General features: G+C 38.5%; 1 pseudogene; it reads left to right on the top strand.

Annotated features, from left to right (window-relative positions):
• Window positions 1–281: 281 nt before the first annotated feature.
• Window positions 282–1,234, top strand: LOC138148155 (E3 ubiquitin-protein ligase TM129 pseudogene; annotated as a pseudogene).
• Window positions 1,235–10,803: the final 9,569 nt, after the last annotated feature.

Raw genomic sequence — 10,803 nt, 5'->3', positions numbered from 1 at the left:
TACATATATGTGTGTACGCATATTTGTGTCTAATGGTATCTGATTCTAGGACGGGGGGAGGAAAAAAAGAATTTTACATGATAAATATATTATATATTTAAAAGGAATAGCAAGTTCTACATAATAGATTGCAGTTTCATGTACAATCATCGTTTTATCATTCTACTATGTTTGGAAATGCTTGTTTTATTTCATAAATTAAAAATTAAATAAATGACCCTCGGCACCCCGCCGGGCTGGGCTGCCTCAGCTGGTGGCCTGACGGAGCCCGGTGGACCAGCATGGACAGCCCCGAAGTGACCTTCACCCTGGCCTACATCGTCTTTTCCGTCTGCTTCGTCTTCACACCCAACGAGTTCCACTCGGCAGGGCTGACCGTACAGAACCTGCTCTCTGGTTGGCTGGGCATCAAGGACGTGGCCTTCGTCCAGTACCACCTGCACAGGACCACGGTCACCATGCTGGTCCACTCGCTGCTGCAGCTGGGGTACTTCCTCGGCATGTGCTTCACAGCATCTGAAAAGCAGCTGTATTATTTCAACCAGTCCCCAGAAGGCTGGAAACTGTTCGTTCTGATTTCAGTCTCCTTCCCCACCATCACCTGCACCGTTGCTTATTACTGGTCCCAGAACAGGTGGGACCGCCACCCACTCGCAGGCTGCTCCACGCCCTCCCGCAGTCAGGGTGGCGAGCAGTGGCCTCCTCCATCAACACAGAGTTCCGACGCATTGACAAGTTTGCCACGGAGGTATCGGGCGCCCGGGTGATTGTGACTGACACCTGGGTGATGAAGGAGACCACCTATCATATCCATGTAGCTCAGCAGCAGGATATCCACCCGACAGTGACCGAGTCGCCACAGCACGATCTCTCGCCGGACTCCAATCTGCCTGTCCAGTTCCTCACCATCCGCGTGACCAGTGTCAATCCCCTCGTCCAAGCCTTCGTCATTCGGTTGAATTCTACAGAGTATGGTGAACTGCGAGAGAAACTCTATGCTCCCACCCGCTATGCCGCCAACGTTGTAATCCACCAGAGCCTCGGTGACTTGTTTCTGGAAACACTTACATCCTTGGCGGAAATCAACCCACCTTACTCCATTCCCAGCAACCAGGAACTGGAGCCCTTCATTGGCTGCATGCATATAAATGCCAACATTAAGCTGGTGAAGAACTGCCAGGAGTCGGAGGAGGGAGAGTGCCAGCAGTGTTACTGCTGCCCCATGTGGTGACTGACGTGCATGGACAAATGGTTCGCCAGCTGCCAGGACCAGCAGCGCCCAGAGACCTGGTTTTCCAGCCAAGTGCCTTGCCCCACCTGCAGGGCCAAATTCTGCATCTTGGACGTTTGCATCATCCACTGACCGTCCTTGAGCAGGGATGTGCACCTGGGGGTGGCTCGGGTGCCGTTCTTGGGCTCTTTTCGTCCAAGGCAAAGGCCCATCTCGGCCATATCATCCCCCTCCTTCTGTTTCAGAAACTCGGCAGGCCTCAGCGTTTCCCCTCTATAAGCTCCTCAGGCCTGTCCTTTCCCTCCAAATACCAGCCCTTCTCTGGAGACTGCTCATTTCACCTTGTTCCCAGTTAAGGGGAGGGAGGAGAGGCAGGGCAAGGCTGTAACTTCCAGACTTTGGAAGGAAGAGGTGATGCCTCAACCCCACCCCACCCCACCCTCTTTGTCTCTCCACATTTCATGCACAGTGAAGGATTCCAGGGCAATTGCCCATCATCCTCTGTTTGACTAGACTAGCAAAGGGCTAATTTTATAAAATAACAAGTCAGACGCTGTCCCTGACAGGAACTGAGCTCTCTTTTACTGAAGCTGTTTTTAAAAGTTCATTCTTTATGATTTTTGCACAAATATGTACAGTTGTCCAGGACTTCCTCACATACCTTTTGGGCCTGTAAACTGCTCACACATTTACAGGGTGGGCATGGCTTCTAGGCCTGTGCTTATCCAATTGGTATCATTTCAGTGGTTAGTTTATAATTCTAGTTTCTGTTATATTTGCTCTCCCTTGGTCCTGCCCCACCCCTGCACCTTCCTTCCTCTTGCCTCTTCCCATCTCTCCCAGTCTTGTAGTCCCTCCCACCTATGTGTTTTGTACTAGATAATTCACTGTAGGTCACAGGAAAGAGGACCAAGTCCTGCAGTAGCAAAATACAATTTCCACAGCTTCAGTAACCATGTTTTTAAATGCAACCATTTTCTCCACACCACCCCCAGACTACAGCCCTATATAGCTCAGTGCTTTGGGTTGACCACAGTGTTTAAAGTCACTTTTCAGCAGAGCTGTTAGGGACAAGAGCAAGCACCTTAATTATCTATAATACAAAAATCCATACCATAAAGGTTTTTTTTTAAGGTATTTTAAAAGACATGGCTAGAACCATCTAAGAGTTTTTAAAAAGCCTACAACTTTGGGACAAAAGCAATCAATTTCATTGTGTAAATACAAAGAATGCTCTTCCATTCTTTGCAGGGGTTGCAGTATTTCTAACCATGTTGGATCCATTTAATTGTTAGACCTGTTTCCTAGTGTTCACTACGTTGGGCAATTGAAACAGGATCCTTTAGTATGAAAGGTATAAACACTCATTCCAATAAAGAGTAGGAATCATGTGGCTTTAAAATAAATAAATAAATAATGACTGAATAAAAAATGAAGACCAAAGGGAAAAAAATAATTTGTAACTAATTAGATAATATGGTGTGAAGAATGAAGGGTACAGGATGATGACAAGCTTACAAACCTAGGAACCTTAAATGAATGGTGGTGCCTTCACCTTATAGGTAGATAAGCTGAAAGAAGAGGAGGGAATGAGGAATGAGGAGCACAATTATGAGTTCAATTTTGCACTTGTCTGTAAGATGTCCTTACGGCATATTCATTTGAAAGGCACTTAGTAGTGTGGGACTAAAGCTTAGGAAAGAGACTGAGGATAAGTAGCATCTACCTAAAACCATCGCAAATATTAAATGTAATGGGAACAAGCCAGAAGAATTTCCAATAAGATCAGGGGTGAAATAAGGGTATCTATTATCATTCCTGCTATTCAATATGGTAATAAAACATTAGTTTTAACAATAAAAGAAAAAGAAATTGAAGGAAAGATATTGGGGATTGAAGTCTGAGATCTGGGAGAAATCATATGCTGCAGGTGGCTTATATCAGCTCAGGAGAACCAGTTGTTAAATTTTCATTTTGAGCATTTGTATATCAGAAATCAGCTAAGGTTATAAATTAGGACATGATTTATTGTTCTTTTGGCTTTCTAAATTAAAGAAAATGTTAATAATGCAGATTAAAACTAAGAGTGTGTTATGATATTTCCCCCACACACACCAACACTACCACCATAGTCAGTTGTTAAACATTTACCAGTATACCCTATCTGGGATTCGTTTGAAAATTGAAATTAATTAAATTCATGAAAGTGTTGACTTCACCAAGAGAGTATATAGAGAAAGAGATGAGGGCCTTAGTCAGAGCCTCATGGAACATCCTGTTAGAGGCTTTGAACCATTGGATGATGAGCCAACAAAGGAGACTGAGATGGAACATATAGATGGAAAGAAGCAGGATAAGAGAAAAGAGGGCATAAAATCGCAGAAAAGAGAGAGCATCTGTGAGGAAAGAGTGGCTGACAATGTCAAAAGCATCAGAAACATCAAGCAGGAAGATAATTTAGAAAAGACCTTTAGATTTGGCAATTAAGATGTGTTTGGTAACTGTACATAGAAGTTTCAGTTTTAATGATACTAGGACATGAACCTTGGATTTGTATGCAAGTAAGATGGGTTCAAACCCTGGTTCTACTACTTCACTGGATAGCTTTGGCCATATCTCTAATATTTATTTTCATAATCTATACGATAAGGAATTTGGACTGGATAAGTGGTCATGAAAGGGTTTACTCAATTTTACTAGCTATTCAATTTTGTATTGTTGTGTTATTTCAGATAAAAGGAAATGTATATGCAACAGTAACTACTTAGGCCTCCACTGCCTGATGGCCAGACATGTTACATTTCATCCCCTTTTGCAGTTCTTCAGTACCTTTAAGGGAGTTTGGAGATATCTAGTTTCTGCCATTGGTATCACTCTCCCCCCATCGATAGGGTTCCCTCAGTCATAGATATCACCCCTGTTCCAGTTAGCCATTTAAAAGTCATTGCTTTTACAAAGGAATATTTACTTCCAACGTATAGCAAGAAATCAACATACAAATATCCATTTCCAATACATGAGGCATAAATCCTCTCTATTCCACCTCAGTCTCTGGAGAGGGGAAGGTAAACAGATTCACAGCTTACTTCAGTTCCTATATAGCATCAAAATTAAAGTCCAAAACACTACCTTGTACTTGAGTCCCAGGCCCTTGACTTCTCTGGGCCTTCTTGGCTTCTTCATCCCTATTGATGATAGAAATATCCAGTCTATAATCCTACCTCTAAGGTCACCATGGCTCAAGTCTGGGTCTGGGGACTCTACTGCCCATGCCTAGAACTGAAAATGACAAATGAAATAAATCAGACCAAAATCCTCCAAGCTTGAGTCTTAGATCTACATGGTCAAAAACGAAGAGGGGAAAAAGTAGCACTTCCCCCTATCCTACTCTGCTCATGGTGCCTGTCTTCAGGCAAACAGTATCTTTGCCCCTCTTTACGTAACTGGAAAAAGAAAGACTGTACCAGTCTGGTTTTAGTAAAGATGTAGTTCATTCATTATATAACCTCTAGAAAAAGTTGCTCCCATACATATGGTAGGGGAATACAGGATATCTTCTCCTAGAAACAGATCTTTGGAACTCCCACATGGGTGTCTCCAATATTAGGTGATTTTAGTACATAAAAAGTGATGGCCTGCTACATATAAATAATTTTATTTAATACAAATATTATTTACAGAGTATGATATAGTAGTCAAAAAATAAAACTTGAGTATTATACAAAATATGTCAGACACTGAATTTGCAAAGAATTCAACAAAAATGTCTACTTCTAAAGGAATTTGTGCTTTCATGAGTCTCTCAGCTCTTCCATATTGCTGCCAGCAACAGTATGCTACAGTTTCTCATGGCAAAGAATACCATAACATGAGCAAGAGAAGCTTGAGAACTTTGACTGAAGCAGACAATCACAAAGACTTATCCCAGCTCTAAATCCTAGATTTTCTTCCCAATTAATGTTCCATATTACTTAAAACTATTTCCTCCTCTCATAGCCTAATACTTTAGTCTTCAAAATCTGAAGCAGAACCTTGTTTATAAGGGTTTTTTTAATTAGAATGAGTGCACAAAATTATTTCCAGCTAGCAAAATTAATTGTCAGTTTCACATTATCAATTATTTCATAGTCATTATGCATTTAAACGATGGCATAAATACAAAATGATGTGATAGGAATTAAATTTCTTTCCTTGTGGATTCAGATATATTTCTTTCAGGTCAATAGGTTATGTTTCTTCAGAATCTTACAATGATTCCTGTTAACTGGGTGAAGCCAACCCCTCAATATGCAGAAAAGTTCAGGCTGAGTTGAAAGTAGATGTTTTATGGGGAGGTTTTATGGTGAGGATGTTTTATGGGGGGGGGAATCAGACACTATTGCTATGGTTACCACAGTAGAAAGTAAAAAGAGTCCCCAACCTAGGACAGGCAATAGGCTTGAAAACCATTAAAGGGAAGGTTCTAGAAGGGTTTAGGGTAAAGAAACAACAGTCATTTACAGAAACAGATGGCACACAGAAGCAGGGTGTTTTGTAGAAACAGTTGACTAAAAAGCTAGTTTAGGCCAGTTTGGCATGCACAGCTCAGCAAGGCCAGTCAGGGAATATCAGCAAAGGCATCTAGAAATGAGCAAGACTTTGGTTCACTGAAGATTCCTGGTTTACTCCTTTTGACGAATAGGTTTACCCTGTGCACTGGTAAGTAAGGTAGTGCCTAGTAAAGTAACTCATGAAAATAGACATATTAATTTCAAGGGTATTTTCACATTCCTCATTACCTAGAAGATCAATTTCAAATTTTTTAACCTGGAATTGAATGTGATATCAAGCTATCTTTCTACCATTACAGAATCACAGATTTAAAGAATGAAAGAAATTTTTGTTGTTCAGTCATATCCAACTCTTTATTACCCCAGTGGGGGTTTTCTTGGCAAAAATAATGAGAGGGTTTCTTTGAGGTGGAGATAAGGAGGGTGTACATTCCACAATTAAGGAATGTCCAGGGCAAAGTTGTGGAAATTAGAGGTAGAGTGTCATGAGTAAGGAACAGAAAGAAGGCGAGTTTTGCTAGATCACAGAGAAGGGGAGGGGGAGTAAAATCTAATGAGATTAAAAAGTAGGTTGGGACCATGTAGGAGAGTCACATGATCTGATCTATGCTTAAGGAAAATTACTTTAGCAGCAGTGTATACACAGGAGTGGTATCAGACTGAAGGTAAGGGTGAAGGGAGGGGGCAGGGTGAAGGAAAGGAGCATTTATTAAGTGCCTACTATGTGCCAGCCACTGTGCTATGCATTTTAGAAATATTACTGACCTTCATACCCTCTGAGATAAGTGTTGTTATTACTCTCAGTTTACAATCGAAGAAACTGAGGCAGATGGTGGTTAAGTGACTTACCCAGGGACACAGGCAGTAAGTATCTGAAGTCAGATTTAAATTAAGTTCTTTCTGACTCTGGACCAATACCCTATGCACTAGACTAGTTTCCAGGGAGGACAATTAGAAGTCTATAAAAATAAGAAAAACTCATGTGGACACCAAAACTTAAAGAACGAAATACCATTTTATTGTATCAATTTGATGTCAAGCAACAGGGAAAGCAGGTCCAGATGTAGTATCTGGTTCTTTGGAAAGCTCATTAACTAATACCAGTAAATGAGGTAAAGTTCCAGGTTTGTCTCATGAATTTAATTCAGTGTACAAAGAAAGGCCTCCTGCCATCTTGCTAGGAGCAGAACCAGAGTGCTTTCAGTTTCAGCCCTGAGTAATTCTTGTTATTGTTGGCCTAATAATTTTAACTATGAATCCCTGGAGATTTGGGATTTAGATAAAGATTACACATCAAGCTTTCCAGAAAGGGATAGGGGAGAAAGGAGTGTGCTGCATTTATGTCATAGTTTCAGGGCACACTTTAATATCACATTAAGGTTTCTTTAATGGTTAAAAGCACAATGAAAATTCGAGGTTCCCCTACACTTTCTTCTTCTCTGTACTGAAATTTATGTGCAAGCCTGGTTTTTATGAATAGCAGGCAAACAGTAGAATTAACAATGAATATTTCTCTATGTTAAATAATTTTCCATGGTATTATTTTTAAATATGTATATGTTTAAATAAGTTTTTCTAATCTGTTGTTATTATGTATACATAAAATTGAACTGCTTTTCTTTGCAGGGTATTTTACTGAATGTTTGCTTTCTCTCCTTCATGAATTCATTTCCTAACTATGGCTGCTAGTTTGCAAACTAACCATCAGTGTCAAAAGGATTGATAAATGGGGCTCATTCTCTACTTAATTCTAATGTTCTCTCAGTGTTTTTTTTTCCTTCTCAACAACGTGATATTTTCCCAAAATAAGGCATACACAGAAACAGAATGTCAGACCTAGAAGGGACGTCAGTGATCATTTAGCCTACCTCCCTCATTTTATAGACAAGCAAAAAAGGACCTAGTTGAGTGGCATGGTCTGACAGAAATGGACAGATCAAGGGCTGAAACCTAAGTTTCTTGTTTCCTAAATCCAGGAGAGAGACTTTGTGGTATAGTAGAAGTAGGACTAGACTGGATTGGTATTCGAGAATTAGTATTAGTTAGGCCACTAACTAGCTGTGTGACCTTAATAATAATGGTAACAGCTATCATTTACATAGTGCTGTAAGATTTACAAAGCACTTTACAAATTATTATCTCATTCATCTTCACCACAACCCCAGGAGATAAAAGCTGTTCTTATCCCAATTTTATAGTATAGACAGGAAACTGTGATAGACGTTAAGTAACTTACCTAAGGTCAGATGGCTAGTAAGAGTTAGAGGCTGTATTTGAAGCTAGGTCTTCCTAACTCCAGGTTCAGCACTCTATTCACTGAGCCATCTGGCTGCCTTGAGTAAGATATGCAAACACTCTGGTCTGCAGCTTTCCTATCTATAAAATGAGTATTTCCCCACCAAAACCATACTGTTGATTAGTAAAATATGTTATCTCCCATTGTAAATATCTTGTATATGATAAGTGAATGTGATACAATATTATTATGCTTTTAAAATGATGACTATGAAGAATTTAGGGAATCATGGGAAGAATTACATAAACTGATACAAAAGAACTTAAGCAGAAAAAGGAAAGCAATGTACATAATAAACTTTTTTCCCTCCCTTTTTAAATTATTTTTGTCAGGCATGGCTCTCTGGGATGGGTAGTATGAAGTATATGTTGGGAAATCAATATAATAAAAATAGATACCATTTTTAAAATAGGAAGATAATGTATTCTATAAACTCTAAGCCTGTAAGATTGCCTTAAAATCCTTCACACAAAAAAATAGAATGAATTAAGGTATGGTTAGGGAAAGTATAGAGAGAAAGCACTGATTATTAGAGAGAGATAGTAGCATTTGCCCCAAGGGAAGTAATTAGTAAAGTTCTTTATTAGACAGGACATACCAGCCTAACCTTATTTCTTTTTTTGACAAGGTTACTAGACTAACAGCTCAGGGGACTCAAAATTCATTATAAATAAATATAAACTACTCAGCCTTGCTTTTAAAAAAAAATTTTATTTATACTTTTGAGTTCCACATCCTATCCCTTCCTTTTCCCCTCCCCACCTCTCTGAGAGGGCAAGCAATCAGATATAGGTTATATATGTGCAATTATATAAAACCACTTCCATCATTTTGTATAAGAAGACAAGAATAAAAGAAAAAATGGAAGTGAAAAATAGTATGTAATTGTTTTTAAATTTTATATAATCAAAAGTATCCATTTTACATTTTCTAATGTTGTCTATATCCTCTTTGGTCATAAATTCTTCCCTTATCCATAAATCTGACAGATAAACTAGTCCATGCTCTCTTAATATGCTTATGATATCACCCTTTATGTGGAAACCATGTACACATTTTGACCTTATCTTGGTATTTAGTGTGAGATGTTGGTCTTTACCTAGTTTCTGCTGTACTGCTGTCCAGTTTTCCTAGCAATTTTTGCAAATAATAAGATTTTGTTCCAAAAGCCTTGGGATCATCATATACTAGACTTCTATGGTCATTTACTCTAATGTAATTTTTACTTAAAATATACCACTGATCTACCACTCTATTTCTTAGCTTGTAGCAGATTATTCTGATAAATACGCCTTTGTAATACAGTTTGAGATCTGGTATGGCTAACCCAACTTCTTTTGCATAATTTGTCCATTAATTCCCTTGAACTTTTGTTCTTCCAGATGAATTTGGTATTATTTTTCCTAGCTCTATGAAATAATTTTTGATAGTTTGATTTGCATGGCACTGAATAAATGGATTAATTTAGGTAGAATGATCATTTTTATTTTACTGGCTCAGTCTACCCAAGAGCAATTAATATTTTTCCACTTGCTTAGATTTGACTCTATTTGTGTGAAAAGTGTTTTATAGTTCTGTTCATATAGTTGCTGGGTTTGTCCTGGCATGTTGATTCCCAAGTATTTTATATTGTCTAGTTATTTTATATGGAATTTCTCATTCTGTCTCTTGCTGCTGGACTTTGTTGGTACATAAAAATGCTGACAATTTATTTTTTAGCCTTTTTTTTAACCTTCAACTTTGTTAAAGTTTTCAACAATTTAAAGTAGTTCTCTAGGATTTTCTAAGTATAACATCATATGATCTCCAAAGAGTGATAGTTTTGTTTCCTTATTTCCTATTCAGATTCCTTTAGCTTCTTTTTCTTCTCCTAGTGCTATGGCTAACATTTCTAGTTACAATAATAATGGGTATTCTTGCCCCTGATTATACTGGGAAGGCTTCTAGTTTATCCCCATTACAGATAATGCTGCTAATAGTTTTAGATAAATATTACTATCATGTTAAGGTAAGCTCCATTTATTCCTATTCAGTCTGGTTTTTAAGACCCTTCACTATCTAGCTCCAAACTCTCTTTCCAGTCTTACTTCAAATTACTTCTCTTCATACAAAACTGTGCCTAGAAACTTTGCCACGTGGGGCAAGTGAGCCTTCAAATCAACTATTTGAAACAAATTCAGCATAAGGGCAGTATTGAGGGAAGAGACCCCTAGAGCATTACCCCAAATGTGGAGACACCAGGACACTAAGATAACCATTAGGGGGAAGTATAACAAGGGAAAATCAAGTCCAGGAAGAACCAGGTAAAATAAACACATATTATAGACCTATAAATATGGAGCTTAAGAAAACTTAGAGGCATCTAGTTCAACTCTCTTATTTATTTATTTTAATATACATTTTGATTTTTTTATTATTACAAACTTAAAAACAGTAAACATAAGAATTTACTCATACAAAAAAGAATAGAAAAGGCAGACAACATGAAACCATGATACTTTACTACATATCAATTATTTTTGTTTGAAAGAATATATCAAATTTATTAAGTTATGTCCAACACTGTTCTGCATTCTAAACTTACCTTTACTCTTTCCTTAGTTTAAAAAAATTGATTTTTTTGGCTTTTTGGAGGGGGGAAGGCAGGGCAATTGAGGTTAAGTGACTTGCCGAAGGTCAAACAGCTAGTAAGTGTTAAGTGTCTGAGGTCAGATTTGAACTCAGGT

Source organism: Petaurus breviceps, unplaced genomic scaffold (assembly GCF_028583685.1).
Source record: "Petaurus breviceps papuanus isolate PSGF00001 unplaced genomic scaffold, PetGlider_PUasm1.0 90822, whole genome shotgun sequence".
NCBI classification, from domain to species: Eukaryota; Metazoa; Chordata; class Mammalia; order Diprotodontia; family Petauridae; genus Petaurus; species Petaurus breviceps.
Note: the sequence above shows the minus strand (reverse complement) of the source record. Positions and strands in the feature narration are given on the sequence as shown.